Genomic DNA, 7,176 nt, shown 5'->3' with positions numbered 1-7,176 from the left:
TAAAGGATTCACCGCACTTAATTTAATTTATTTATCGACGAGTAATTCTAAACGGCGTCAAAATATCTTTTTGATCATATAAACTCCAAAATATTATTAACTTTGGCTAAAAAGCCTCCGAGCCAAAATCCAAAATACACAAAAATACATAAAGTATACTTTAAAATTATGGATCTTACATTACTACCTCCCTAAAATTAGTTTCATCCTCGAAACTATGCGTCGATAAATAACTTTGGGTGTTGTTCTCTCATCTTGCTCTCCAGTTCCCAAGCCGCATCTCCAGTAATTGGGTTCCAAATCACCTTGACCAATGAAACATTCTTGGTCCTCAATCGCTTAATTTTCCTGTCATCAATTCTCACAGGTGGTACTTCGAATGACAAGTTATCCTTCAGTTGGATTGTGTCTTGTTCAATCACATGAGACGGATCTGCAAGATATTTCCTCAACTGTGACACATCAAACACGTCATGAATATTGGACAGTATCGGAGGCAATGCAATCCGATAAGCAACTGGTCCAATTCGTGCAGAAATCTGATATGGGCCAATGAATTTCGGAGTCAACTTCTTTGATTTCAAGGCTCTACCTATTCTAGTAGTAGGTGTGACTCTCAGAAATACATGGTCACCCTGTTCGAATTCTAAAAGTCTGCGACGCTTTTCCGCGTAACTCTTCTGACGATCTTGTGAAGTCTTCATTTTCTCCTTGATCTTCTTTACCTTAGCCGTAGTCTGTTGCACCATCTCCGGTCCGACAATCATATTTTCACCGTCCTTATACCAACACAAGGGCGTTTGACACTTGCGCCCATATAAAGCCTCATATGGTGCCATTCCAATACTTGCGTGGAAACTATTGTTGTAGGTGAACTCAATCAACGGAAGTACATCATCCCAACTTCCCCTATCATCTAATACACATGCTCTCAACAGATCTTCCAGGGACTGATTCGTCCTTTCAGTCTGTCCGTCCGTTTGTGGATGGTAAGCTGAACTCAATCGTAGTTTCGTTCCCAAAGCTTCGTGCAATGCTCCCCAAAAATGCGATGTGAACTTCGGATCACGGTCTGATACAATGCTCGATGGTACCCCGTGTAACCTCACAATTTCAGCAATGTAGATCTCCGTTAGCTGATCTACCTTATAGGTGGTCCTTACCGGCAAAAAGTGAGCAGATTTAGTTAGTCGATCCACTATCACCCATATGGAATCATTCTTTCTCCTTGTCTTTGGTAATCCGGTTATAAAATCCATGGAAATGTTGTCCCACTTCCATTCAGGTATATCTAAAGGTTGCAACATTCCAGCGGGTCGCTGATGTTCCACCTTCGCTTTCTGACAAGTTAGACAAGTGGATACATATTCCGCCACATGTTTCTTCATTCCTGGCCACCAATAATTCTGCCTCAAATCCTGATACATCTTTGTTGCTCCAGGATGAATACTCAGCTTACTCTTATGAGCCTCTTCTAAAATCGTTTTCCGCATATCTGTAATTTCTGGTACACAAATCCTACCATTACATCGCAAAATATTATCTGATCCAATCTTGAACTCAGTCGTCTTCCCTTGCACTATTAGGTTCCTCTTTTCTTGTATTAAGACGTCATCTTGAGAATTTGCAATGTCTTCAAGTAGTCCACTCGAAATCTTAATCATTCCTAATTTCAAAATTCCTGGTGCAAACTCTACGTTTAAGTGTAGGTCTCTAAAATCTTCCCACAACTTTTGGTTTCTAGCCATAATTGTTGAAGACACCGATACACTTCTTCTACTCAACGCATCAGCCACTACATTGGCCTTCCCAGGGTGGTACTGCAGTGTGAAATCGAAATCCTTGAGAGTCTCCATCCATCGTCTCTGGCGCATGTTCAACTCCTTCTGATCAAACAAATACTTCAAACTTTTATGGTCACTGAACACGGTGAACGTGCACCCATATAAATAGTGCCTCCAAATCTTCAATGCAAAAACAACCGCGGCAAGCTCCAAATCATGAGTAGGATAGTTTCTCTCGTGAATCTTCAATTGCCTTGAGGCATAAGCTACTGCTTTCTTGTGTTTCATCAGAACACATCCCAAACCTTGGTGAGGTGCATCACAATAAACTTCATAGGGTTCATCTGATTGCGGTAATACCAACACTGGTGAGGTCGTCAATTTTCTCTTTAGTAACTGAAAATTTTCCTCACACTTCTCCGTCCATGCGAACGGTTGATCTTTTCTGGTAAGTTGTGTTAGTGGAGCCACAATCTTAGCAAACCCTTCGATAACCCTCCTGTAGTCCCCTGCCAGTCCTACAAAACTCCGTATGTCAGTGACAGTCTGAGGCTGTTTCCAAGCAAGAACCGCCTCAATTTTAGCCGGATCTACAACGATTCCTTCCTGGGTTATCACATGTCCTAAGAAGTTCACTTTTTCTAGCCAAAACTCACACTTCGACAAATTGGCATATAACTGCTTCTCGCGTAAAATCTCAAGAACTTACCGTAAGTGTTCTCCATGCTCTTCTTCAGTTCTCGAGTAAATTAATATATCATTAATGAACACCACAACAAATTTATCAAGAAATGGACTAAAGATTCTATTCATGTAGTCCATGAAAATTGTTGGTGTATTGGTAACTCCAAACGGCATAACCAGATATTCATAATGTCCATAACGGGTTCTGAAAGCAGTTTTCTGAATATCTCCTTCCGTTACTCGAATCTGATGGTAACCCGACTTCAAGTCAATCTTCGAAAATATCGCGACCCCTCTCAATTGATCCATTAAATCATCGATGCGTGGCAAAGGATAACGATTCTTAATAGTTGCCTTAGTAAGCTGTCTATAATCCACACATAAGCGCGAGCTTCCGTCCTTCTTCTTAACTAGCAAAACTGGAGCTCCCCATGGTGATACACTTGGTATAATAAATTTCTTCTCCAACAAGTCTTCAATTTGGCCTTTGAGCTCATTTAATTCCAATGGCGACATTCGATAAGGTGCCATTGAAATAGGTCCCGTTCCTGGGTGCAAATCAATGAAGAATTCCACTTCTCTTACCGGTGGCAATCCTGGAATTTCCGTTGGAAATACATCCCGATACTCGTTGACAAGTATCACATCTTCTATATCCACATTTATCTTTGCCTCCACATTTGCCAGAGACAAAAACTCATGAGTCCCTTCACTTAGCGACACTCGGAGTTTGTTAGCAGCTAAATACTTAACAACTCCTGGTTCGGGGAAAAGAACCAATTTACGAGCACAATCCAAAATCACATAATGATAAGACATCCAATCCATACCGAGGATGACCTCGAGTGATTGTAGCGGCAAACAAATTAGATTAACCAAGAAATCCCTATTCTGAATAGTCATTCGACAATGTAAACATGCAGAATTTACGGTTAAGGTCTTAGCAGGTGTGGAAACAACCAAATCAAAAGGTAAAGCAGACACAGATAACTTCAAGCGATTCACACAGTCCATAGCAATGAAGGAATGGGTTGCCCCCGAATCAAAGAGTGCAGTTAGAGTGTTACCTGCAATCTCACAGTCACGCTGAATCAGATTACCAGATGGATTCCCCTCTTCAGCATTCACACAATAAATGCGTCCTCTAGCAGTAGGACGGGTAGCCCTAGCTACATTCACCACTGGTTCCACCTCCCAAAATTCTGGTTCCCTGGGCGATTCTGCCCACCATTGTTAGTTCGTGGTCGATCATAAGGTTTAGCAACTTGCTTTCCCTTGTTCTGATAATTCACCCGACTAGGGCCTCCTGAATTAAAATTCCCTCCTTAGCTAGCCCTCTTATTCTTGATATCCTCAACTTCCCTACATTTCTCCACAAGAACTTGGAAACGTTGAATTCCCAAGGGCAAGACCGAGTCCTGAATCTCGTACTTTAGTCCGTCTTGGAAACGATGACACATGAATGGTTCATCAATCTCTTCGCGGAAGAACCTGAAGTGTCTCGATAGCGACTCAAACTTAGCGGCATATCCACCCACGGTCATGTTCCCCTGATGCAGTTTCAAGAAATCATCACCAAACTTAGTCCTGGTACTCATCGGGAAGTATTTGTCTAAAAACTTCCTTTTGAATGATTCCCAGTTCACCTCCTCGTGAGCTGATCTCATCAACAATCTTGCACTCCTCCACCAGTACTCAACATCCACTAATAGCATATAAGTGGCATGGTTGACCTTCACTTCTGCCTGACAGTTAATCATTTCGAAGATCTTCTCCACTTCTTGGATCCATTGATCCGCCTTCTCCGAATTCTCATCCCCCTTAAACTTGGGAGGATTGTAACGACGAAAGTCTTCTAATCCTCTTGACTCTGCAATATATATATATATCTTAATTGTAACTTAACAAATATCTTCATATTCATTAAAATTACCATTTCACCCGTAACGCATAAAATTCTTCGTAAAAGATTCACCGCATTTAATTCAATTTATTTATCGACGAGTAATTCTAATCGGCATCAAAGTAACTTTTTGATCATATAAACTCCAAAATATTATTAACTTTGGCTAAAAAGCCTCCGAGCCAAAATCCAAAATACATAAAAATACATAAAGTGTACTTTAAAATTATGGGTCTTACAAACCCCCTAAACCGACGCATGATCAGATAATAACTCCCAACTTATAGGTTGACCTACAATCTATAACTAAGGCTCCACAGCCCCCAAAGAAAACCAAACCAAAGCTCTGATACCACAATGTAACACCCCGATTTTCAATTTACAAAAAAGCGAAAACCATAAACGTACTGCCTATCACGGGCCCGTACTGTTTTTCGAGGTGCCACCTATCACGGGTCTGCACAATTTACAAAAAAGCGAAAACCATAAACGTACTGCCTATCACGGGCCCGTACTGTTTTTCGAGGTGCCACCTATCACGGGTCTGCACAATTTACAAAAAAGCGAAAACCATAAACGTACTGCCTATCACGGGCCCGTACTGTTTTTCGAGGTGCCACCTATCACGGGTCTGCACAATTTACAAAAAAGCGAAAACCATAAACGTACTGCCTATCACGGGCCCGTACTGTTTTTCGAGGTGCCACCTATCACGGGTCTGCACAATTTACAAAAAAGCGAAAACCATAAACGTACTGCCTATCACGGGCCCGTACTGTTTTTCGAGGTGCCACCTATCACGGGTCTGCACAATTTACAAAAAAGCGAAAACCATAAACGTACTGCCTATCACGGGCCCGTACTGTTTTTCGAGGTGCCACCTATCACGGGTCTGCACAATTTACAAAAAAGCGAAAACCATAAACGTACTGCCTATCACGGGCCCGTACTGTTTTTCGAGGTGCCACCTATCACGGGTCTGCACAATTTACAAAAAAGCGAAAACCATAAACGTACTGCCTATCACGGGCCCGTACTGTTTTTCGAGGTGCCACCTATCACGGGTCTGCACAATTTACAAAAAAGCGAAAACCATAAACGTACTGCCTATCACGGGCCCGTACTGTTTTTCGAGGTGCCACCTATCACGGGTCTGCACAATTTACAAAAAAGCGAAAACCATAAACGTACTGCCTATCACGGGCCCGTACTGTTTTTCGAGGTGCCACCTATCACGGGTCTGCACAATTTACAAAAAAGCGAAAACCATAAACGTACTGCCTATCACGGGCCCGTACTGTTTTTCGAGGTGCCACCTATCACGGGTCTGCACAATTTACAAAAAAGCGAAAACCATAAACGTACTGCCTATCACGGGCCCGTACTGTTTTTCGAGGTGCCACCTATCACGGGTCTGCACAATTTACAAAAAAGCGAAAACCATAAACGTACTGCCTATCACGGGCCCGTACTGTTTTTCGAGGTGCCACCTATCACGGGTCTGCACAATTTACAAAAAAGCGAAAACCATAAACGTACTGCCTATCACGGGCCCGTACTGTTTTTCGAGGTGCCACCTATCACGGGTCTGCACAATTTACAAAAAAGCGAAAACCATAAACGTACTGCCTATCACGGGCCCGTACTGTTTTTCGAGGTGCCACCTATCACGGGTCTGCACAATTTACAAAAAAGCGAAAACCATAAACGTACTGCCTATCACGGGCCCGTACTGTTTTTCGAGGTGCCACCTATCACGGGTCTGCACAATTTACAAAAAAGCGAAAACCATAAACGTACTGCCTATCACGGGCCCGTATCGTTTATCGAGGTGCCACCTATCACGGGTCTGCACGGTTTTCAAAAACGTAAATCATAAATGTACCGCCTATCACAGGCCAAAGTACTATTTATCAAGGTGCCACCTATCACGGGTCTGCACGATTTACAAAAAGCATGAAAATGCATGAGCATATACTGACTCCATCCAGAACAATCGTTAAGAAAATGCAAATATTAAAAGATTCCCCATTTTTAATACTCATTTAACTTAAACGATTTTCACAACAAATGTTAAGCAAACAGAAATATTAAGAGATTCCCCATTCTTAATACTCTTTTAACTTAAACGATTTCAAAACGAATATTAAGTAAACAAGACATTAAGAGATTCCCCATTCTTAATACTCATTTAACTTAAACGATTTTCAAAACCAAACATTAAGTAAAGCGAGATATTAAAAGATTCCCCATTTTTAATACTCGTTTAACTCTAATGGTTTTCAAATTCCACAACAAAGCCAACTCAAACATATTATCAACTTCAATTCACAATCCACACCAAAAGACATCAAATTTCATCGGTATTAACTTAGAACACGTCGAATACGACGAACACAAATCAACATAACATAACACTCAAACACATCAAATTTCATTTACTCATAATCATACACAAATGAGTTAAATTCGTTTTCCACGAAACTTCCATCAATATCGTCAAAACCTAACTCTAAGATTTTACCCACAGAACCTTAGATTCATTTTCCCTAAATCAATACATTCAACCCTAACAAATTCCTTTCCACACAACTACAAATAAGTCCCTAAATGCAAACTAAAAGTTTGGAAGGAGCCCTTACCTTAACGTTAGCTTTAACGTGCGTTTCCGGTACCGCGAGTAAATCCGGTAAAATCTCCGCTCGCAACGTCGCCTCCAAGTTGGTCCCCTAGCACCGTAGCGTGGTAGTGAGCAACTTTCCCTTCTAACTCTTCGCGAAACGAAGCTTAGATCTAGATGAAACG

Source organism: Cicer arietinum, chromosome 5, assembly GCF_000331145.2.
Source record: "Cicer arietinum cultivar CDC Frontier isolate Library 1 chromosome 5, Cicar.CDCFrontier_v2.0, whole genome shotgun sequence".
Classification (NCBI taxonomy): domain Eukaryota; kingdom Viridiplantae; phylum Streptophyta; class Magnoliopsida; order Fabales; family Fabaceae; genus Cicer; species Cicer arietinum.
Note: the sequence above shows the minus strand (reverse complement) of the source record.